At 46.9% G+C, this 25,306-nt stretch overlaps 1 long non-coding RNA gene and 2 pseudogenes across 3 annotated transcripts in view; 2 read left to right on the top strand and 1 right to left on the bottom strand.

The window, feature by feature from the left end:
* Positions 1 to 3,058, top strand: part of LOC149355508 (uncharacterized) — a 33,650-nt pseudogene extending 30,592 nt beyond the window's left edge. The window contains exons 9-10 of the transcript XR_016291521.1: positions 1,111 to 1,370; positions 2,792 to 3,058. The product of XR_016291521.1 is annotated as an uncharacterized LOC149355508 (transcript). The remainder of the gene's footprint in view (positions 1 to 1,110; positions 1,371 to 2,791) is intronic.
* Positions 3,059 to 5,032: 1,974 nt separating this feature from the next.
* Positions 5,033 to 17,905, bottom strand: LOC149355507 (uncharacterized). Of its 2 annotated transcripts, XR_016291523.1 has the most exons (6): positions 10,998 to 17,905; positions 9,763 to 9,811; positions 8,777 to 9,027; positions 7,275 to 7,482; positions 6,074 to 6,350; positions 5,033 to 5,978 (listed from the first exon to the last, which is right to left on the bottom strand). It is a non-coding gene; the product is annotated as an uncharacterized LOC149355507 (long non-coding RNA). The 2 variants fall into 2 exon arrangements; XR_016291522.1 differs by having other exon boundaries at positions 9,763 to 17,905.
* Positions 17,906 to 21,136: 3,231 nt separating this feature from the next.
* On the top strand, positions 21,137 to 25,306 carry LOC149355506 (uncharacterized; annotated as a pseudogene).

The raw sequence follows: 25,306 nt of genomic DNA, 5'->3' as shown, positions 1-25,306 counted from the left end.
CAATTTTGATGCAAGTATTTTGTGGAAAGTTTTGAAGAAAATTTGCTGCAGGAAACTTGCTGAAATGCATGCCATTGGGTTCTCTTGACACCAAGGAATGCAATAAGGGTAAAATTATCATCCTGGCTCTCATAGAACTTGAATTATAGGGTACTGAAGCTGCCAATTCAGAAACAGGAATACACACTTTTCTTCTCATTTCTGAAGCGACAACTTAAAAACCCTATAACTCAGGTTCTATGATAGCCAGGATGATAATTTTACCCTTATTGCATTCCTTGGTGTCAAGAGAACCCAATGGCATGCATTTCAGCGAGTTTCCTGCAGCAAATTTTCTGCAGAACTTTCCGCAGAATACTTGCATAAAAATTGCACAAGTGCTCAAGGAATTGTTTTACATGTAATTAAATGACATCTCTAGAATCAGCGCACAAAAATACATGTGGCCTGAAAATTTCATAACTGTGACTTCATTAATAAATTTTTTTTTTCAAGACCAGGGTCCCCCCTTAATGATCTTGCGTCGATGATCCAAGGGAAGTCACTGGCAGCTCGAATCCAACGTCCGACAGCTGCCACTTCCACGCTTGAATGGGGACTCGATGGTCTTGAGTCGATGATTCAAGGGAAGCCACCGGCAGCTCGGATCCAACGTCCGACAGCTGCCACTTCCACGCTTGAATGACCAGACTTGTGCTGCTATGTCTTCCTCAACACCTCGGTTTGCTGACACGTAGCTCTACGCTCCTCGTGCCTGCCTCGCGCACACCACTCGCAACGCGGGGCTGGCACGTACGGTGCTCCGCTGTCCGACGCACCACTGCCAACATGCCGCGTTCCAAAAATCCCTCACCAGTGTGGTGTGCATAACACAGCTAAACGTGGCGCAGTCTCTGCAGTGAACCATTTGATGGTCATTGGGCCACGTCTTTGTACTAGCCGTGATCTGCCTTGTTCTCCACTGCCCTGCGCTTCTTGTCCGCTGGGTATTTGTATATCTTGACTGCTCCCGAACGCTGCTGCTCGGGTGACCTTGGTGGTTCATGTCTTTGTGGATAGCCTGATTTTGGCAATCTTAGTGGCAGGTCTCCTATTTCCTTTCGTTTCCAGGGTCAGTGACCTTGAACCGACCTCTGATCACCATCCTCGAGCAGCTGGGCGTGACGACGGATACGTTCCTGCGGCTGCAACAGGACATGATCCTTGAGTTCACTGATGCGCTTGTCCAGGAGTCCAGTGCCATTGAAGTGCTGTCGGTGTGGTCTAAGTTGCTGCTGCCATACCAGGACTTGTCCAATGCTGGGTTCCAATTGACCCTGGATCCCCCTTCTTCCGCTCACTGCTTCTCGCTGTCTACCGAAATGCAGTTGGTAAGTCGAATAGTTTCTAGTGCTTGTGTGACATTGGAGTAACAATGCTAGTGTGTCGCGTAGTTGCCGCTGGTTCTTAGTGCAAGAGCCACGCTTTTTGAAGGCGGGACACCGTGTGCACATAAGGGAGGACAAGGGTCTTTGAGCTGTTTTTGTTGATGGCCTGTGCCTGTAGTACTCCATCAAAGGTCAAAGGTTGAGGCTTCACACATACTCCAGGTTTTTCAGCTTTGCTGGCGAAGCCGTGCTTTCTCACTAAACAGAAGAAAAGATCCCGCCACTGAGTTTACCGGTTAGAGTAGAATCTCAGTGACACATGGCTGATATGAATTTCGGTACCGTGCAAATTTGTAAAATTCCCTGTGGGAAGTTCGTTGTATGCAGTGTGCAAAATTGAAGTGTTCTGCGCAATCTCCATAGACTGTAACGATGGTGTGGGAGCTGCGACCACACATAGTAACTTGGGTGGGTAAGCTACGTCTGGTCTGGCATTTTGGTGGCCTCCCAATGCCACTCAGCTGTGCCGCAGCTCATTTGTATTATTGGGGACCAAAGTCTCTAGGATGCCTAGAATGCAATTTAGGCACATAGAGCCATGTTTGTCTACAATCGCATAATTTCGCTACCACGTATTAAAGAAAAGGGTTTTGACTTTTGCCTGCTCAAGTGTGGTCTCCAGCCAATGGCTGATAATAGGGCTATCGACTTTGTTTATGGTGCATGCAGTTCAGAGACCTTTGTCACCAACTGTTCATGCCACCTTTCCCTTCGCTCAGAGCTTGAAGTTACAGATAACCGAGTGTTTTCATTACGGAAGTCCATCTATTGTGCGAGTCACCATCAGCTTGACTACGCTCACTGCATGGCAAAGGCCTCTCCCATGTCTCTCCAATTAACCCTGTTCTTTGCCAGCTGCGGCCACCGTATCCCCGCAATCTTCTCAATCTCATCCGCCCACCTAACTTTCTGCCGCCCCCTGCTACGCTTGCCTTCTGCTGGAATCCACTCCGTTACCCTTAAGGACCAGCGGTTATCTTGCCTTTGCATTACATGCCCTGCCCAAGCCCATTTCTTCCTCTTGATTTCAACTAGGATGTCATTAACCCGTGTTTGTTCCCTCACCCATTCTGCCCGCTTCCGGTCTCTTGACGTTACACCTATCATTTTTCTTTCCATAGCTCGCTGCGTTGTGCTTAACTTAAGCTGAACCCTCTTTGTTCCCAAACCAATTAACCCTATTAAGCGAGAAAATGTACCCAATGGTGAACAAAACTCCCTTGGACATCCAAGATGTCCACAGGACATCCATGGGAGTAATAGTGCCCATTGGGTAAGTATAGGTGATGTGACAACAGTGAAAGTGTCATGGCCACAAATTTCTTGAGGTGAGTCCTGCCGTTTCCGTCTTGTGAACATTTCAGCGGGCCTCCGGTACAAGACACGCATCGCGTTGCCTGTAGACCGTGCCCGCAACATGCTTGGTGTAGTCTAGACGGACAAGCTCCAGTCTCGGGACAAGGTCTACTCGGGAACCTCAGCACCACTTAACATCAAGCATGAAAGGTCGCGTCGTTCAGCGCCAACATGCGCACTCTACACAAAATCTTAACTGTAGCGAGTTTGTAATATCTCTTATAATAATCTTTTTGGATAATTAACCGAATAAACATACCTTATTCTTTACACCACTAGCTGTACTGATCGTATGCGGGTGTTTCTGCGAGGCAAATGGTGCCGCCGTCGGCACTGGTGCCGTGAGTGAGTCTTAAGCCTTTAAACGCACACTGTCACCTATTTTTGAAATACGCAGCGTCCGCCTTGCAAAGATTAGCAAGTGGAGGTTAAACACAATATTTGATAAATCAGATCTCAATACCTTCTGCTCTACCAAAGATTTCTAATGGACATATATAGTGCCTCTTGGGGGAAGTTGTGCATAGGAAAAGGGGGAAAGGACGAATATATGGCTATTATCCGGTTTTGAAGGACTCCTCGCATTGTTGCAACAGTTACATGGAGAGTGGGAATGAAATTGTTGGATAAGAAATCTCAGGCTCCTAGGTGTGAAAACCTCGCGTTGGTAGAATAACTTTTTCTTTTAGGCAATTTGCGTCGGTGGATATTTCCAAACCTTTGTAACTCTTCAAGAAAGTGAATGAAAAGCATCTATCGCAGAATTCGCAAGTTTGTGTCGTAGAGTGGTGTGTGTGCCAGAAGCTGTCCCGAGTGCCCCTGGAGAAGTAAATTAATTTGTGACTGTATTCGGCAAGTTCATTCCCTTGGAGTATATACGAGAATATTGCCGTTTGAAAAGTATGCAAGTCTCGTTTGTGAGCCACATTGCATGTATAGAGCTTTACGGCACCGTATCATGGGAGCTGCCATCTTTGATCACGTGTTCACGCCGCCTTTACACACCTCCTGATTGCTCAGCGCGCACCTCGCCGCGAAGGCTGCTCTGCTGCGTCCGATGGTTCGGTTCCAAAAGGCAGTGTTCTGGCTGATACGGTTGGAAAAGAGTGGATCACTTGAGGTGTAGAAACATGATCATGCTTCACGTCGTGGCGAGCCGCTCAGTTCTCCCTCTTCGGTGCCGTGTTCCGAGCGCTCCTGCGACGCCATCTGGTTTCGAACCGAAGAACTGCGCGCGGTAAACGGTCTATAAATCGGCGGTGCCCTCTTTGAGGGCTGCACCAAAGGCGCCAACAATGATATAGCAACCAATATTTGCCTTGCGCGACTTGCTTTCTGTCCACCGTTTATAAACAGCGCGTAAAACGAGGACAACAGAGCGCCAGTCATAGCAGTGCGCGTCTTGTCCGTATTTGCGCCTTGCATTGTCCATGGGAGCAAATCTAGCACCAGTACCGTTCATCGCATGGTCGCAGTACTCTTGAATGACAGCTAGTGAACGTGGTTCCTTTTTTTACTTCATAGTGGCATATGTATACGTATTTAGGGAACTTTAAAGAATCAATGAAAAACTAAACATAGATATTTATTAGATTATAGAAAGAACCAGCAACAATAGTCACTCTTGATCCTTTCTGCCTTCCCACATTATCATCAGAATACGAAAATAAAAATGCCGAGAACTAAGGTATCATGCAGGGGAACCACCCTAATACAGCGATATCTGCAAGAGGGACTTTTACAAAAATGGCTACAGACGCGGGTTCGATCCCGGCCGCGGCGGTTGAATTTCTTTGGAGGAGAAATTCGGGGCCCGTGTACTGTGCGATGTCAGTGCACGTTAAAGAACCCCAGGTGGTCGAAATTTCCGGAGCCCTCCACTACGGCGTCTCTCATAGCCTCAGTCGCTTTGGGACGTTAAACCCCATAAACCATAAACCAAACCACAAAAATGGCTACGGTACAGTTGGTGGTGTATACCGTAAATTATAATCATAGGGTCAAAATTGTCGTTGCCAAAAAACCTTTTCGAAATGAACCAAGAAGCAGAGTAGTGCAGAGTAGGTGGCCTGGCACGTTTTTTCGTTTTTTTTTGTTTTTACAAGACTCTGGGATCCAATCAAAGCGGCGAGAACATGTCGGTGCTGCGTGACTATCGTTGTGATTTCTTTGGAAATAAGAAGCCGTGTGAGTCTTTTTCTGTCCTCTGCGATTATAAGTTTATTTATTTACGCACATGCATGTCTGGTACTAAGTTAAGAACACTCCTTCGTCACATGACCGATCCGCGACAGCACTGCAGAATTGCAGCACTGCGGCACTGCAGAACTGCAGCACTGCGGGAATTAACTCTTTCCTGTCCGCGGGGAAAATGGTGGTTTTCAGCTCATATCATTAATATTTTTTTTTCTATAACAAAACTTGCTTGGTACAGGAGTGTATGGTACCGAATTGTAGAGGAGGAAATTCTCTTCACATTGTTATTAGTCACAGTCAACATGCTTATTGAGTAAGAGATGAAAAAAAAAATTATCAGAAAGAAAATTGTAGTTACAAAGAAAAAACACACAAAAACATCAAAGTTTCGTCAGAAAAATAAAACAAAAAAATTTCAAAATATACATTTTTTACAACAGGGATTGGTGCAACATTGCAGCAAATTTTAGTTTGCTGCGAACAGTATTAGCTGGGCTAGGAAAGAGTAGTCCTAGTGACTATCGTGCCACCGCGCGAAACAGTTCCTTGTTGCCGTGAAGCAGAGGTTGGCCGCACATGTCTCACAGAAAACATTTGTTTTTTGTTCCACCTTTTTTTCTTCGTAGCACAACTTGCAGTTCCGGTACTTTGCATTTTCTGCGGCTTGTGCTGCAGCCCCTGAGGTGAATCACGAGGCGGAAACAGAGGGCGAACATTGGGGTCCTCAGGATGTGGCTCATCAAATCCGAGGAGTTGCTCGATCAATTCAAGTTTGAACGCGAACTCATCAAATCTTGATGTCCTCGACAATTCTGGCGCTTCGGGATGCTCCTGGCGATGCGCGTCAAAAAGTATGAAGCTGTTGACGACCGCGCCGCAGAGCGCCGTGTGACACTCCGGCGCGCAACGCTGAGGTCGACCCCTGGCTGTCTTCGAGCCGAAAACACGACTCTCTGCGCTGCCGGCGGCAAGTAATCCCGCTCGAAAGACGTTGACACCCTGCAGATAAGAGTTATGACCTTCAGAACACTCTGATCTTTTCCGATAAGCGCGCAGCAAAAGCGGAACATTTCGGGGGAGAAAGCGAAACTTACCGAGGCATGGCTGTTGACGTTCCGGGTCGGTTTGACGCAGTTTCGCTGTCGGTGCTGAAGTCTGAAGAGCCGATGTCGTCTTCTGAATCCTCACTGCTGCTGTTCTCGTCCAAAAACGAACTCTCAGGAGCATCAATTTCTGTGGAAACGCGCGGTTTCGGCGCAGCAGCAGCGCGCGACGTCGACGCCATGGTGGAAACAAGGAGCGCCGGTCAGCTGACTCCGGAGGGGCTTCAAAAATCACCGCTTGGCGGAAAAAGTCCAACGAAAAACGAAACTGAAAGAAGAGTTCCTTTATTTCACACTGGAAGACGCTAGTTGTCCAGGAACGCTTAAAAAGTGGGAAAATACGAACTTGAAACCATCGATAGCGGGCTATCGATGGGAATAGGCGCGGACAGGAAAGAGTTAAGCAGAGTTACGATGGATGTTCAGCTGCCTCGATTACAACTTGTAGCCGGACGGCGTACGAAGGCGCCGGCGATTAATCGTATCTGTTCATGTTGCCTGAGATTGCGTTTTAATTACCCGCGACAAAGGCAGATATAAATGGCGCGAAGCTTTAAAAAAATTCGAACATCAGTGCTTAGCCGCCAGACTATGTTCCCGATGTCTTTGAAGATAGAGAGAAAGCACGTAATCAAACATTTTGCCTTAATCGCCTTAATCGCAGTTTGCTTTAATCGCGCTATTTTACTCGTGGTCCTCACGTTCGGTGAGCACATTAACCTTTATTGTAGTGCTTTATTTTGTGCCGCGTATAGTTTTTTTTTCCTCTTTTCCTGTTGTTATTTCCGCGTCGGTTCTTCTTCTCTACTAATTTGCTGATATATTGTCTATCATGACTGTATGTTTCTCTTTTGTTTCCTTTCGTTATTAATGCACTGCATAGATTTATTTCTTTTTTTATCATGATCGTATGTTTCCTTTTGTTTCCTTGGTTATTAATGCACTGTATTATATTTTTTTCGCCCCCTTACTGAATGCCCAATGGGCCTGTAAGGTATTTCGAATAAATAAATAAATAAATATATTAGACAATTAAAACGTACGCGGCATTAGGCACCAAGATCACCTGGTTCTCCAGTTGTGCCAACGCTATACATGCACTCCAGAAGAGGGAAGGTGATTACGAAGGAACGGTGTGGATAGTGCCACCGGCCACTGTAAGGAGTAATGTTCTAGACTCGCAACTGCTTACCAGGGGTCAGTTCTGTCTGGCGAACAGTTCAGATGTTCGTCTGCTTCAGGCGCTGCCTTCGCATGCGGGCGTTTGTCGTAGAACCGGAACTGAACGAACTTGTTCTCAGGAGCCACCATGGCTGTCGGCGTCGGGAGACCAGGCCAACTCCAAGCTGACGCCCGCAATCACCGAGGAGGGAGCCCGCTGCTATCGCATGTAGTATATCCTGCGCAGGTAGTCCCGCTTGAAGGAAGAATCATGCTTTTTAGCACGATAGCCAGCATTTTAATGGTCGAGTGGTACACCAAATGTCCTTCATTCGACGACGGCGGTAAATATTTACAACGTTTCGTTACATAAGACGTATAGGCAATTATAAAATACACATCTGCAAAGGCAAGACACAAGGCGTTCCATTATACCATAACCAGCCCACATATAAAACACCCACAGGGCTACATCCCAACCAACTTCACCTCGGAAGCGTGGCAAAAGGTTCTAATTTCGGCAATGTAAAAGCTTATGATGTTGCCGTCTATGCTCAAGAAATCTTAGCACCGGAAATATAGCTCCCGCTCTTAGAGCTTGTTCATGAAATAGACTGCACGGAACACCTTCCGTAGACTACGTGATTTCCAAGAAAAAAAGAAACAACTAGCAGCAAAAAAATGTGAATACGGGCTGTGCTTTCGCGACTTACGCAACACGTTTCGTCTTGTTACTCTGTATTCTGCATTAGGCATTTTTTACTATTGCGAAGGCAATCTTATGAACTTTCCGAAATGAACACCAAATTTCGGATTCTCGTACTATTCCGCCGGGAACTACTGACAGAAAGTTTCATTGACGGCCACGGCCTTAAGCTGCCGAGTCAGAGCAAATCACTGCAGAGACTCTAGTTCCTTTCTGATGAATCTTGCACCGCTCCAAGGGGGAGATGGCAGTGCTTGACGCCAACGGCAATTCCCTGCTTGGAGCTTGAATTGGCTGCACAATACGGGACGATCTTAAAGGGCTGCTACTAAAACACAACCGCCTGCAATTAAGCTGCAAGAGGCGTTCACACGTCTTCTGCCTTGAAGCTAATTAACCCCACGTAAGAGAAATGCAGCAGTCTTCGACATAAACAAGCCACGCCAGACAGCTACGGCAAAAAAAAAGACGATGCACACTTCCTGTTGTCCTGGACTTCCTATTTCCTCCCCTAGCATGAATACCTGTTCAATGTCTCCGAGCACACCAAATGTGAACAAGCTCGCAGTGTCGTGGACAATAAATCCATGCTAGGAAACGATTTGCGCGCCAAAGAAAAGGTAGAGCTAGACTTGGCTGAAGTTGATCGCATCGAAAGCAGCTTCACTTTACAAAGCTTGATATAAGGTGCTGCGTGGTAAGCGTCATCTTATTCTACAAGCGTCATCCCAGGGGCTCGAACGGCATGCCTAGCCGAACAAATTTTCAGATCCGGCCTTGCCGTTGAGCGCTAGGATAGAGCACTGGCGGCATGAATGGCACCTTACCTTCGCAGAGCAGAAGGCGACCGCAACGAGTTCCACACCTGGTTCCCAGCTCGGCGGACACGAACAGCGCAGTGGCGTCCACATCGCTCAGCAGGATGTCCAGCACGATTTCTTCGTAGACGTGGCTGCCGCTTGCCGCAGGTCGTTTGCGTTCAGTTCTAGACAGCCTTCACCCAGCCGCGAGTTGACGGAACATTCCAGGCTTGGCTTCGAATGGCCGCACGTGAGCTTCGCTGGCGAAGCCCCTAAACCTTGCCGGAAGAGAAGGGAGGAGGATGGGAGTGAGCGACGACACCGTATTCACTAGACGCACCTTTGTTCTTCCCAAACCATCGAGCTGGCATGGTGGAGTGGATAGCATGCTCGTCTCACACTCCGAAGACCGGGGTTCGATTCCCGAGCTCGACCATTTTCTCACTCGGTTTTATTCATTTATATGGCCTGACTAGAAACGTTAATTAGGCTAATTGAGTAATTAAGCAACTAACTAAGCTCAGTCCCACTTACTTGGAGCATCACTATACGATCCCTTCAATTGGTTGCCTGGTTACTAGCCGAAGTACAATTGGCCCCGTTTGAAATTCGCGCACTGTGACGTCACAACAGTTTCGACCTACTGAAAAGAGTGACATTTATGTCGACAACTGCTGCTTACAACGATGAGACATTAAAGGCTTTCGCCTTAATATCGTCTTTTGTTGAGTATTCTTTGATAAAACAATTTTGTTCCCTTGGAAGAATGACCTCTAACATAGCTCTGATTCTACTAGCAACTGACCAGGTACAGTTACTTTGGTGCAAGGCGTAATGGGTAAATCTCTCTGATTTTTAAAGTAACTGGCACCCCATTTCTTGCGCCCTATTGCAATGTAGCCCCTCGTTTAGTACGACTGATGCCATTAGCCAATGTGCATAAATGGTGGCAAATTATTCTAGCGCAACGCCTGCACCGTCCTTTAACTGGTGTGCAGTAGCTTGATATTCACCTGCTGCTCTTCCCCTCTGCAGTACTTCCGAGGCTCTCTCTTCTTCCTCCTGCATTGCCGCCGCAATTTTCAATTATCGTCCGAGCTTTACCTCAGCCCTTAGCATCCTGGTAATGCCGGCTACTAAATAAATCCGTAAGCAATTCGGCTCCTGTTTAACTATATCACCTAATTCGCTGATAGCACTGTCACCTCGCCTCTTCTTAGCATTACGATTTTTTTATTGGTGTTGACAAATATTAGGTTGCAATCAGGCTTCGCCTATGCTTTAAAGTTTGATGAGACCTTTTTTTGCTGTACTTCTTTATGCTACTTGCCTTGCACGCATTGGTCAGCTGTTGAGCTAGAGTGCGTCTTGGCGAGGGAGGTCTGCCGCTCCTGCCAGCCACTGCCGTAAGTGGCGTCTCACAGATGCAGGCTTACTATAATGGCTTACTAGACTGGCTTACTAGAATTCTAGAATGTCAGAGGCCGTTGTCCTGAAGTGGATGTTGCTTGAATGAAGCAGCATTGATGATGATGATGATTTCACTGCGGCCACTGAAACATTGCGGGGCTTTGAATGATATACACCAGGGGTTTCAAGGAAGACAATTAGGCTTTTTGAGGTAAAAATATAATTTTTTTTCAGTGCAGTTTTGCCAGTGTTGGCGGACTCCAGAAATCCTTTAAATCGGTTCAAGCAGTTCGCTGGTTAACTAAGTTTTAATAACTTTTAGCTAGACACCTATTTGCAATTGGCTATCTGTAGCCGCTCGTTAGTAACAGCCATATCGGTTTTTATAATTTCGAAAAGGTTATTACTACCCTTGGCGATGTGGCTCGACAAAATTTAGCTTTTTGGTTAGTTACGTTCACTGGAACGGTTGCTTTGCCTGCATGCTTTTCGAAAGCTCATCTATTTTGGAGCGATGTAGCAAAATTTTGCCGAGCCACAGCGCCGAGGATAATCTCGTTTTCGGAATTGTAAAAACTGTTAAGGGTATTACTAACGACCGGCTACAAATCTTTAATTCCAACCAGTTGTGTAGCTGTGATAGTTAAGAGTTAATTATACTAAATCAGTTACTCTTACTAGTTAGCACTATTCACCATCTTTCCGGTTACTGCCAACACTGGTAATACGATTCTCCAAAAGCCATATTTTAACCCCAAAAAGCCTATTTTTGAAACTTAATTAGGCTTCCCTGAAACACCTGGTATATGGACGCTAACAAAAAGTAATTTTTGCTCACCGACCTCTCCTATTGCGTTCATTGCACTTGGCACCATGGCGGCATGGACTTCAGAAAAGGTGTGAGAGTTGAAACCAAACATTAGATGCCATGTGTTGGCAAAAACATGCCATGTAGGGAAGTTGGATGCCATAATTATGGCATACAGACTGTGTTGGCCGTCCTATAGGCTTGTCTTCTGTTCGGCATAGGAGCAGCACATGTCCCAGTTCTTCTGCAGCGTTCGACTTGGTCTGTTGAACTTGAAAACAGTAGGAGCACGAAGTCAAAAACTATACAAAATCCAAACAGTTTCGCACAGCTCTTTATTCCGCTTCAGGAACAGATGTTCTATCAGTGGCCCTTTATATCTGACGTCAGCTAAAGTGCGCACTCAACAGAAGGTACTGACCGGCAGTTCGCGTGAAGAAGCTGCGACTTGCGAGCACGGCCTAGCCATTTCTCCGCATCTCTTGTCGGATTACCGCTCGTTCAGCGCTCCAAAGGGTGATACGCTCACTTTTATTGGGGATATGATCAGTGCTGTCATGCCGGAATTGCTTTGCCGTGCAATGGGCGAGCCGATCGCTTATTTTCCTCAGAATTTCTTGTCAGATACCGATAGGGTAGAAACTTAGTTATAATAAAGCAAAATGACAAGTTAATATGAGGCATAAAACGAAAGGAAACGTAGTTGAATCCGGTTGCAACGAAGACGAAGGGACCCGGTGATTTCTTCCTTGAAACCGTCGTTTCGTTATAGCCTTAGGTGACCTTGGCCGCAAATATCGCTTGCTAACGGTCATATTTATCATTTTGTAGACAAAGGACACCATACATAGGGTTTAGTCTGCAGTTGATGTGTGCTGACGTTGTTGTGGCCTGCTTGTTCATCTGTCCTTGTGTGAAACCATCCAAAACGGGTACTGGCAATAGAGTCGCCGCTGCTCGCCTGCTATTACCGCGGCCCTTATCAACTTCAATATGTACAAAACGGGGCTAAATAGGCGTCTCTCCATCGTCTACGGCACTAATACTCCAGGACTCGTTTCCAACGTGGTGAAACATAAGCGGGCCACGGAAAAAACGCCTACTCGCTGGCTAGGCCAACATATTCGGGCTGCTAACCCGTATTTGGAAGCGTGGGGGCGCTGTGTGAGCGCGTTTAATGCTCTCGTCGGGAAATTGGATTGCTCGTAACAGGGAGAGGTGTTTAGCGAATATTTTACAGCGACTGCTTCAAGTCTCCCGTTACACAGAAAATCCACGGAGAAGCAACTTGGGTGGCCAACCTCGGTCACGTGACATTGTGACGTAATTCAAACCTGCCCACTGGTTTGTGAACAGACTGAACACCGGGGCATGTTTAAGTTAAATTAATGATGTATCGCGAGGCGTTGCCCAGGAGGAGCAACCTGAGTCGCACAAGCCCCACTGATATGGCAGCACCTGACACTGCGGGGCCATCGCTTAACTGCTGCACTACTGCGCCAGGAGTGCTCCGAGGCCTCCCAGGGATTTATGAGTGTAAAGTTGAGAATGACCAATTTTCAGAGATTGGCGTTAACCCACTAAAGCTATCCCGTCATACCCAAGCGCTGAGGCCGATACGGACCACGGTAAAAACGGGCGAGCGGGTGGCCGTCTCATCGCGAGTACCCGTTTTTGGATGGCTTCTCTGCATCATTAAAAAACACGTGGATAACAGCAGCACCACTACAGGGCTTCAGCGCATGAGAGAACTCTGCAGACGAACAGGCTGCAGGCATCGCCTGCTTCTCACAAGAGTTATTTAACGGGCGCGTAAAGTACCGGCCAAATAACGGCAACATGCAAAGGAGAAACCGTGTTCGTATACGTACGAATAGTCTTCTTCCTTGTGCGCGCAGACCTCTTCCTTTGTGGTATTACGGTGGATTGTCACCGAAAGAGCAGGCGGCAGTTCTGAGGCTGCGTCACTCTGAAAGGAACTGTACCGCAATGTCTCGATTTGTATGACGCTGCATGAGCCACAGCGTTCACTGGGAAACAATTTGCTGCGTTGAACTCGGTTTCTCAGTGACCGCTGTATGTCTGTCTGGTTGATTTACCACCCTCATTCCCTCTTCTCTCGACTACGCAGGCTGCTGCAGCTGGTGTTGGCATGCATTCTTGGCCTCCTGCGAGAGCTCTGAGCAGCCCCGGTGGATGACGGCGGATATTTCGATTTTATTTCTTAAATATTTTTTCGTTATTACTGAATAGGACACACTTAACAATTGTGTTATAATTTATTAAATCAAAAGAACGCAATAACCGTTTCCTCTTTCCTTTAGCAGCCTAGAAGCGCTCTGTGAGCGTTTATCCATCGCTGTTCACTGAGGGGCTGTCCACTGTTAAGAAGCGGGTAAAACTGGAGAGAGAACTGCACTTAAAGTGCTTTCAGGAGCTATAAGGAAGGCTGAGTCCGTGCCACACACTCTCGACATTAGCTGCGCTCTCGGCACCGCCGACTTCATGCTAAAACTCCCCACAAGGGGAGGTCCACCGTGATAACACGTTATCCCTCAGCAAGGGAGTGCGGCAGTTCTCGCTTAGGACGCACTACGGTAACCGCGCTAAATAGTCCTGGTCTGCAGTTGGCACTTGTAGAGTGAACAAAACTAAATAAAAGATAAATGGCTGCGCGTGTGAATGCGACTGCGCTGGAATACCACGCCGCAATACATAATGCATCCTAATAAGGTTGCCTGTGAATAGCTGCCGAAGTTGGGTGGTATTGCTGAGACATTCGTTTGCAAAGCTCTCGAATTTAGGGGACAAGCAAAGCTGTCGTTGAGGCGAAGAAACGATACATTACATTTCGAACCTTTCGTCAGTACTGTCATCCTGGGGTTCAGAAGTTTATATTGAATGTAGTATTCAGTGCGCATCGCAGAATCCTGCCGAGCCATTCTAGTGCCACTTGAAATCCCAAATCCACATGTAATGGCAGCATGTAGCCCACAATGTAAGGGAAGTTGTCAGTGAAGTACGGATATCGAATAAATGCAAGAGTGCTCAAGTTAAAACCTACGACTTGTCATGAGGTGGGATGCGTGGGAAATTGCGGGAAAAACCCAGCTGCACCTCACTTTCACATAGGCAGCCCAGATCAGTGTGTACAATTCCTGCTCGTTTTTGTCGCAGCGGAAGCATTTTTTTCTTCACTGCATTTTGCAGCCTCGGTGGCTCAGTGGTTACGGCGCTTGGCTGGTGACCCGAAAGACGCGGGTTCGATCCCGGCCGCGGCGGTCGAATTTCGATGGAGGCCTAGAGGCCCGTGTACTGTGCGATGTCAGTGCACGTTAGAGAACCCAAGGTGGTCGAAATTTCTGGAGCTCTTCACTAACGCGTCCCTCATAGCCTGTTCCTTAAAGGGCAACTCCGGCGATTTTTTAGCCATTTTAAGTTAATGGCTGTTTTGTGTTCCTAAGAACCTCCTGTAATGTGTACTATAGAAGGTTTTCAAAAGCAACCGTAAAATAATTTTTAAACAGCAAAAAACGCAAAACTCGAAACCGAAACCGCAAAACCGAAACCGGGGAGGTGCCTCCGTGCGGTGTTGACTGTGACGTCACGAGCGGGTTCGCCGCGCTGTGAAGTCCCCGAAGATATCACAACTACCCTGAGCCGCGCTGTCGACATGACTGGAAGCGCGGAGGACAGCTTTTCCGAGACCAGCGAGTCTTTAGAAGACGACTCATTCGACGATTTTGGACTGGACGAGTCGCTTTTCAGGTATGATCCACCGCCGCCCGAGCCAGCCGAGTCACACCACAGGCCGCGTCACCTGCAGCACGGAGGCCGTCTGAACTCGGAGAAGTGATTACTTGAGTCATTTCTCGTGCATGCATTTGTGACAGAGTCGTCAGAACAAAAGTTAATGAGATGCTCCCGCCGACAGCTGTTCGTGTGGCCAGCGCCGGCCGACCCAGCCTGATGAAAGAATCTGCTGCCGGAACTTTGCCGCGGTGCACAACGTCCTTACAGGGGCATGCATCACCAACAGTCCTCTCTTTGCGAAGCTTTGTCTCGACGGCGAGCTGTTGGAAGTGAGTTCACGCCAACTACAGTTCTAAAATCCAACATACCGCTTCTTCTTGACGGCCGCGCTTCGTTCAGCTGGCCGCTGCTATAGACGGTTGTACTAGAATAAAGTTGGCACAGAATATGCCTTCAAGCGCCAGTTGAACGAAGCCTTAGCGAGTCCAAAACTCTCTTTGAAGTACACGCTGTCTTCATAGCAATCTGGCGCGAAATCTTCTGAGCACAAGCGGGAATGCTTCCTCGGAGACCAGTTTACACGGCGGACAGCTCTCACCAACTTGTCGCGAAGGTTCTTATCGCTAGGAAACCTACGCTAGATCACGCCCGTTGTCACAGATCAAGAATTTGTGCACCCCACAGCACAACAGAAGTTGCCGTGACCCATCACTCTGGCGTACACATCACATCAGGCACGTTGAGATGGCGCGAAATTGAACAGGTGGTCGAAATAATTCCGGAGAGCTCCGCTACGGACCTCTTTTTTCCTTTCTTCTTTCACTCCTCCCTTACGTCGCGGTTCGGGTGTCCATTACTGCGTCATTTACTTTCCTCAAAACCAATTTTCAGTTTTCCCCTGCACTGCCAGCGCCAGCGCGCGCCCGACCAGCTTGACACGCCGCCCCGCCAGTGACGTCACAGAACAGGGTGGCCTGTAGAAGTTGCTCGATCAGTGGGTGCCGCTCGCGTCGAGGAGCGCTTGCTTTGAAAATTCGCTTGCGGAAAAACTACGCCGGTTTCAGATGCGAAATTTTACATGAGGCATCAGACTATCATAAAGAATACAGACTTAAAATTTCATTTCAATCGATGCTCATCGAAAAATCGCCGGAGTTGCCCTTTAAACTCTCAAAGCTTCCTTACCTCAGTATGGAAGCCTTCACTGCAGTGAGGCCCCCTCATGTCAATCTGAAAGCTTTCTTACTGAGGAGCCCTCACTAAGGTCGTCCTTGGTGCATCCTCAGAGTTAAGGCAGCTACTAGCTGCCTTCATGCGTCCTTTCATCGCTCCTGGCCCTAGAGGAGCGCTTGACCTCACTACTGCCACAAGTGACTCCGCACACTCGCGCTGGCGGCGAAACGCGATGCAAGGACGCGAGCCCGGCGTGAGCGCAGTTGAGCAGGCGGGAAAAAACGGCAGCGCGGACTGACCGCTACGCGGGCGACTACACGTAATTTTTTAACCGTAATTGTGAATATGCATTCGATGAAGCGTACCTGTATCCTACAATAGCTAGGTCGATTCGCGACGTGGTGACTTCAATGGAAGTGCTCTCAGAGCAGTGGAAGTGCTCTCAGATTCCACACCGGTGCGGCTCGGTCACACTTGGGCATTCGGCGGCGAGAGCGAGTGAAATCCGCCGCTGCCGAAATGTTGCCTCGTTCACACCTCCCGGCCACCACGTCGCCGCTCGTGGCGTACAGAGATATGGTTAGAAAATGGCATAAATCGACGCTTTCTATGTACAATTAGCGTATGCATGCTTGCGTACGCTAAACACAGGTATTTTGCGGGACCGTGCGACATTTCTCAAATTCACACTTTCTGTTAAGGTTATGCAAACAGCGACGCTATGGCATGACGATTGACGATTATGTGGCTATTCCCTTTGCGTCTGGTGATCGAGTTTCCCTTCCAGCTCAGCCTTGTAGCGCCATTTTTGGTTGTTAGGAGAGAAACCATTTCTGTCAACAAACCGACGGCCTACATAAGCCTAAAAGCGGCTGAATCGTCAATCTAAATAAAATATTAGGCAGATTTATTACTTGTACTTTCCTTAAAGGCAAGACGAGACGAAGCGAACGATCGATGCCGCATTTATGGCCAGCGAACGCACTGGAAACTACAGTAACAACAGAATTCAGACCGATTAGATTCTGCAGAGGAACCAGAAGCTTTTCTTGGAAGAACACGCACAGCGATGTTCTCCCCATTTCGGCCTGACCTGGTCGGCAATAATTGTGGACGAGGAAGCTTGGCTAATGCACGGAACATTACTGGAAAAAGGCGCATTGGCCGCGATCGGCCACGACAACCATCACGCATGTAAATATACTCTTGTTTGCTAACGATCAAAATAATCACTACTATTCGGTGCATGTGCTTTCATACTCATGACTGAATATCGTTTGAAAAAGCGGTAAGTCAGCAAAGCCAGACGGCATGATGGGTGCTGTGTTACTTCTTTGACCAATCGCAGCTCTGAACGAAATCAACATTTTAACGCTTCACTCCAACAAACATACCAGAGGCATGAAAATTATTTCGCAAATAATTTCTGCTGATGATTAACACTCCATTAAAGCAGTAATAAAAGCTCCAAAAGGCATCGTTTTGCTTCACAGCCAGCTTAAGCTCTGTTCATTAGATCTGATCTTCATTTTCTAATAGCGCAAGGTAAACACCAGGACGCTTAATTCCCCCGTCGTGCAGTTCCGAATCACCTGCACTTCTTTTCAAGTAACCCCTCGTTTTGGCACGTGTCCCTGAGCAAATAAAACGACATAGTGTTGCACGAAATCAGAACTACGCTCTCTGACGAGACTCTTGAGACACGAGCCAAACCGTACCTTCCACCCGTCAACAGTGCGTTGCTCGTTACAGTCGCTCGAGTCTTAACTGGAATATAAGCGATTCCAGACGAATAACAGAAAGGGTTCAGGTTAACATGCATACAAGTTAATACATCAAAACCGCACGAACGAGTGATAATGTTGACGCAGTAATTTTATGTTAACTCTAGGTATGTTGTAATGTAACGCAAATCCCAAATAAATTGTACTGTTATATTTCTGCTTCGTTTCAATAAAAACGAGCCCTACTCACCGATAAATGCGTCATCTTCACCACTAATACTAACAAAGCTGAAAAAGAAAAAATGCAAGAAAAAAGAGAAAGAATAATTTGTGAACGTGGACTAAACATTATATATATATATATATATATATATATATATATATATATATATATATATATATATATATATATATATGCACTTTTTGTTTATAGCACTTTTGCTATGACGCGATCGATATCTCGTGGTCGCAGTTTTCCTGATCTACAATGAGATCACCAGCATTTGTAAATCTGGTGGGAAACAACGCAGCGAAAAAGACATTTCGACGTTTCCTTTCCAACAAGTTTACGGATCCTTTCCCTCGGCACAAGACAGCGACGCCCACAGTAATCAGTTTTCGAGATAGCTGCATTTCCTGATCATGCTTTGGCGCGTACAAGTGTTTCGAATAGAAGCAGTTCGATTTCAGCTTATTTTAAATTGACAAACAGGGAGCGAGGCGACCAACGCAATTTAAGTTTATTACGGACCTTTTTTGCGTACGAAATTGTGCTGCACGCCTACAAGAGCAGAAACCAGCTTGACTCAGTGTACGTACACGTAATTCTTAGCTCTTCGGTTGTTTCGCGCAGCTTTAATGCAGTCAAGTAGTATTGATAGGCAAAAAATGGAGTTAATTCCCACCAATTTTCTTTAGAATGGTAGGAAGCATCGAAATCAGCTGCAACAAACCGGGTGCCACAAGAAACAGTAATCTGGGCGCTAATATTACTGCAGTGCATTGTGAATTCTGATGGAACGGTTCATGCTTCGGGAAGTAACTTTTTCTTTTAAAGGCTAATGATAAGCACAAAAGTACATTGCACTGGATGGACTCAACCCGAAGACCTAAGCTCGGAAATCAGTGTAACTATGGCATATAAACAGACAAGTTTTCCTTCATCTTTGTAAGTTGCTTCGGATGATTGAGACTTTAATCTTGTATGCGCAAATAAAACTGAGCTAAAGGACGCATTGTAGCGCACTGATGAACAAATCTTTAACAAAAATATAAATTCAGCGGTGGTAGTTGCCTATATTGAATAAAATGAAAGCGCGTATAATAAACGGAATCGTCCGAATCACCCGTCGCTTCAAGCGCCTTAACGGGTGCTTGGGCTGGCATCGCGCTGGCAGTGCTCAATTTCTGCTCAGTTGGCCCGTATTTGAAAATATTTCGAGAACTTCGCGCACATGACGGTTGAGCGAGAACTGCTGCATCAGTAGTGGTCGACTGTCGTTTGAAAGCCACTTTTGCGCAGTCTTCTTCAAAAGCTCAAATGTCGTGAATACGCTTTGTTCGACCGAAACTTCTGATCACTCGATGCGGCTGTAATAAATCCATATTTCTATAGCTGGCCGACTATGAGAAAACTACCCACCGTGGCAGGTGGCAGTTGAAGTATGATTCGTCGCCAGAGCTCGCTGTGGGAAGACCAACGCTGGTCTTACAAGCCCCGCCGGTGGCAGCACCTGCCATCTCAAGGTAGTGTCATGCCATCGCCATCGTGTCATACCCTTGAGGCCGAGCTTAAGTTGGCCCTCCAGTTTTAGTGCGCCAGTGCTAAGCCCCGCAATCGGCGATTTTGCCGATCTTTCTTTGCAGCCTTCTTCACCTTTAAAACCCAGCCTCGAACCCAAACCGAAACCGGAGTGAAAACCGAAGTGCTAGCGCACCTTATTCGCATTTGGCCTAACCACACTAAATCGCACGTCCTTTGATTTCCTTTGCACTTCAAGCCACTACTCCTGAGACAGCGCTCGTTCGTTCGGTGCAACTCGTCTGTGTAGGAGACGCGGGCGCGACGCGCTGGCATGGCTGGCGATTCAGGGTGTCCAACCGGAACTTTTTCGGGTTCGGTTCGGGTTCATGTTCACGCCTTTCGGGTTAAATTCCGGGTTCGGCTCTGGAGCGACATTCCGTTCTGGTCCAAACTGGTTCGGATCGTGCCGAACCGGTTCAAACGGGTTCATACCATAAAAAATTCTTAGCGTAGATTTCTTGTATTCAACCTTATTTTGCTGTTTACTATTCTCTGTGATATCAGTACATAAAAAAAAACATGCGAAATTTGCTCAATGCAAGATTTTTTGACTAACCCCAATTTAATTTACTGTCCGCGGCAAAAAGATATAAATTGACGCAAGAGCTGCGAAATCAAATGAACACAAAATTTGTGCATATAGGCTATGTATGCGCTAGAATCTATCTGATGAGGTACATAAGGATAAAATCTGATAGAGTTTGCATCTACTAAACCCTCTAGCTTCAGCAGTTTCGGATTCCCCGTCGCGCGAGTAATAGGGGTCTTGTGAAGCTCGCGTCATTCGTGAATTTCTCCTGTGCTGAGTGCTTACGCGGGCGCCATCAGGGCCGCTGCAAGCGCCCACTATGAGAGGAAGCTGCTCTGTATCGGCAGTTATATACAGCCAAGACATCTTTCCGTCACCCCAAAACCGACCTGTCTTGTGTCGCGCCTGTTTTATGCGAGATATTTTTAGCTAAATTTGACCGAGACTTGAAGGCTGATCTTGACAACCATAGCATTGTGGGTATTTTCAGATACGTTGACGATTTTCTAGTCCGTCTACAACAAGATTTCAACACTGATGTTTCTATGGTTGCTGACTCAGTCTTGGAAAAGTTTTTGCTTGCTCCAAGACTCTGAATTTTACCTTTGAACTACCACAGGAGAACTGTCTACAATTTTTAGACCTGTAATTGTTTTTTACTAATGACAAACACCTTTGTTGGGCTTACATGCCGCGTTCGAAAAAATCTCTGTTACCATTTTAATCATCTCATTCTGAGCTCGTAAAATGTGGCGTGTGTCTTCTCTTCTAAGATCAGCCCTTTCGAAGTCGTGCACGAACAGGGTCAAATCCAGTTTCGACCACCAGGTTGAACATTTGGAGCGAGCTGGATTCCCGAGTTCAGTATTAGTTTCTGTAGCGGCGCCACTGCTTAGACAATGGGCCTTTTTCCAGTCGAGATTACTAGCCTCGCTCCCAGCAGTCCCTAGGCCGCGTCCACCATTTTGGAGGGCAGAGCGTACGCGCGGACGGATAGCACTGCGTTGATCCGTGTGAGCATTGCGTTCCTCAGTCTCCGGCCGAACAATGCCCAACACTTGTGCGGCTGTAGGCTGCACTAACCGTCGCGGGAAGGAAGGTGTGAGGTTTTTTCGCTTTCCTTCGGAGCGCTACTACTCGCAGCGCAGGAAAAGATGGGTCGTCGCTGTGCGTCGGGTTTCCCCCGATGGCTCACCATGGGAGCCGTCAGAACATGACCGCATCTGCAGCGATCATTTCTATACAGGTGCGTAAAAACTTCTTCAGAATGGGTTGCTGCTTTCTAACACTTCTCGTATTTCCGCGCAGCCAGTTAAAATATCACAGACTGCGTCTGAGTTAGGCTAGGCTACGATATTTTCTCGGCACATACAGGGTGGTCCAAAATATGTGCGAACACGGCTCAGCGTGGCCGCGCTCCGAGGTGAGCATCGAAGCTACGCGGCGCAGGCGCACACAGGGCCCAGAGGCGGTGCTTCGTGTCATCGTCTGCTGCGCGTCGCCGTCTGCGACCACACCAGAAGCACTGACGCGCCGCTGAGCGCGGGCACGCTGAGCCGTGATCGCACATATTTTGGACCACCCTGTACATGACGGCGCTCAAGCGTTGCACTTCGCGCCGAGAAAACGGCGTTTGACGATCCACGCCGATGCTGTATTAGGCTTTTTTGACATTATTCTAGTTTTTGCTTTTCGCGTGTTCTGGACATGTAGCCCTTGTGACCAACAATAAATGCTGCTTATTTTCAGGGAAGCCAGTCCGATCACTTTCCCACCCAGACTACGTGCCATCCATCTTCACGCATCGGCCAGCTCGTGAAGGCATCCTGCACAGGCACCAGCGTGCCGCGGAAAGGCGAGGTATTTACACCGTCTGTCTTCAACCGTTTATTACATGCATGCCGGTGCTGTGCACGGTAGCCTGTTTATTGCAGTTGGATAAATTCCCGTCAATTTGACTGCTATCTTATTTGCCAGGCGCTCCTCGACGAGACGAACCAGCGGCGGGTATGATCGCGCACGACGCAGCAGGTAATGAGCTTTTGCTGAATAATATGCACCTCATCAGAAATTGAAAATCACTGTCACATCAAGCCATTTTACTACATATGAACTTATTATAATAAGTCTCCAAACCTTTAGATACTATAGGCACATAAGAAACTAGTTTTGCATTTGTTTTGTACAAATTAATTATGAGCACTGCTTTACAGGTTCCAACAGCACACCACTTGTGAACGGCCAAGGTTCTGATGACGAGTGTGGTATTGATTTGCCACTTCCAGGTAAAAAATGTAGTACAAATGTCACTTTACTGTGATGTAATCATGACCACTTCATACCTGAAAAGCCTAAGAAACATTCTGTAGTTTACATTATTCACTAGTGCTGCAAAATACCCCTTATAGTCAAAACCACATATTTTGAACTAATGTGCACACTTCTGTGTTTCGAACATTAGTGTGCACATATTCTTTTTGTGGAAACAGCTGGTTCGCATTCTATTCTAGAGCTAACATTGTCTGCACTGTGGACTTTTCAGAAACCTTGGACGTTGCAAATGTCGGGGCAGCACCTGCTTCAGGAGATCATGCTGCCGGGGCTGCAGACCCTTGTAAGACACACTGCAAATGAAGTGGTGCCATGTGATCATCATTTTCAACACCTAATGATTCTTCTTTTTTTCTCTCCAGGCACACATGGCATGCGCTCCACTGCAGAAATAGGTGAGTTGTTTGTCTTTTCTAGTGGTAAACTTGCAACTCAATATTACACCATGAAACAGTTAGACCTGGTGCAAGACTTCAACTTTTTGGTCATCAGCGGTACCAACTTAACACTGGATGAGATCACAAAAGCAGACTAGGGCCACCTCATAACTATGGACTGTAAATTTAGGCATTTGACTAAAAATCATGACAAATGCCTAAATGTGGCATTATGGAACTTCCTTGCCTTTTTTCGGGTTCTGTGCAGCATACTGCCATTTTGGCTCATTACTGGAAAAAAATCCTGTTGCAAAGTATGAAAAACCATGTTTTCATTTGATGGATCGACCTCTAGTTCAGCTCTGTGTTACAAGATGTGGTTGTGCAGATTGTATTGTACTGATGGAGGTATTCTGGAAGAAGGCTTGTGCAACGGCAGCTGCTAGCAAGAAACAGTTGGGCCGGTAATGCAATTAATATCCGATAGTGTACTCTTTGTAGACTATAAGGACGGCGTATGTCTTTAGCGGAGAAGTTGTTCATAACTGCAGCAATGCCTTACCTGGGCTCACTCATTGCAACTCATGACCTGCTTGGACTCAACTCATTTCGACTCATGACTCCATCTGTGCTCACTCATTCGGGCTCAGTTGCACATTTAAACTAATGGCTCACCCAGGCTCACCTTCACTCATACTCCTATAAGCCCACACATCGGAGAGCTCGGGCGTTTTTACGCCGAACGGCCTGAGTTATGCGCCTAAAATGGCAAAAAAAGGGGTTAAAAACGCAGTTATGCGATGAGCTCTCAACTGCAGCTAGCCAGTAGGCACGCCCTCCTCAGAGGCCTGCAGTCGCTCGCGGGATGTAAAGATCTAAGGCTGCTGCATGTGTTCGCCAACCAATTAAAAAAACAAGCAAGGGAGAACTAGAGGAACCACTATATAGCAAGCCACAGCTAATATCTGACGAGACCAAGCATGGAGACTAATCACTCATCTTTTAGTAATGTTCTAGGGTGCAGCTGTCACAAAAATTATATACCATCAAACAGTGAAGTTGCTCTACATCATCTCAACCAAAAGTGCAGTCAGTATTATGAGTGCACAGGAAACTCGTGTTCTACCGGACTGAACAGGACTCGGATCACGATTTGAATGTGAGCGCGGACTCACAACTCGGATCATGATTTGAAATGAGCCCGAGTGAGTTTGCCGACCTATGCATGTCAATGCATTCATTGTTACTAGTAAGGTTGATTCATTGTTTTTGTTAAAACTATCACAAATAGCTTTTATTATTAGACAATTTATGTGCACAGGTGGCAAAATTAAGCAGTGCTAGCCTGTGCCTCAGTCAGCTTTCATAATATGCCTTGTTTTTTGTCACAGTAAAACTTTACTTCATCATGTGAGCAGAGTACAGCCTTCAATTGTGCACTTACTCTGCACGACTTTTGATATTTATGACATGTGATCTCTCTCCACGAAGGGTTTGTAAGCTGTGGTGTGTTCTCATTGCTAGACGGTGCCTGTTTTCTTTCTTTTTTCCCCAGAGGCTTCGGTGACATTGGTTCACCTTCCCGCAGCTATCGAGGCTGCAGATGTACGCAAAGAACTGGCAGCCACAAAAGCAGCCCTTGCCAAGTCGCAAGGCATGGCTGCATTTTGGGAGCAGCAATACGAGTGTGTGAAAGAAAGGCTGCTGACCACTAGTAGACTTCAGCAGCCTAGTGAATGTAAATATTATACAGGGCTGCCTTCATATGAAGTGTTCAAAGGACTGTACACTGCTCTGAACAGTGCCATGCCTCAGTCATCCAAAGGGCCATCACACGCACTTGGTAGCATCAATGATTTTTTCATGGTGCTGGTAAGGCTTCGAACAGGGATGCCCGTTAAGGAACTTGCACGCAATTTTGGCATGACCCAGTCTTACGTGAGCAAGACCTTTTCTAAGTGGGTGCTGTTTATGCACAAAGCTTTGCGTGCCATTACCCGTGTGCCATCGCTAGCTGAAGTGCAGCAAAATCTTCCGAAACAATTTTTAAACTTTCGGGACACGCGCATGGTTATTGATGGCACAGAGATCAGGTTGCAGACACCGTCATCAGTGGATGCACAGCGCCAAACTTTCTCGCCCTATAAGCATGGCAACACAGTTAAAGTGCTTGTAGGTGCCACACCAGACGGCTATGTCTGCTTTGTCTCAGATGCTTGGGGGGGGGTCAATTTCTGACAGGGATTTAGTTCTAAAAAGCAAACTGCTAGATATTTTCAAACCCGGTGATGCCATTATGATGGATAAAGGATTCAAAATTTTTGACCTTCTGCCTCCCGGGGTAACGGCACATATGCCGCCTTTTAATAGGCCCTCATTAGGTCAGATGAACACTGGTGATGTTTCGAAGACCAGAAGCATTGCCAGCGCTCGCGTACACATCGAGCGTGTCATCAGACGCATCAAGGAATTTCATATTTTGGATGGTGGATACCCCATCACAATGACTGACATTATAAATCCAGTACTACAGACATGTGCTTACCTCAGCAATTTCCAATATCCACTAGTGCAGGAACAGGACAGCTGAAGTAGCAGGTGCTATACGAGCGGGTGGTATGAAAGGTTTAATGTATTGACACATGGGC

Source organism: Amblyomma mixtum, chromosome 3, assembly GCF_055824585.1.
Source record: "Amblyomma mixtum isolate Tamu chromosome 3, ASM5582458v1, whole genome shotgun sequence".
Lineage (NCBI taxonomy): Eukaryota > Metazoa > Arthropoda > Arachnida > Ixodida > Ixodidae > Amblyomma > Amblyomma mixtum.
This window is presented reverse-complemented; position numbering and strand designations above follow the sequence as displayed.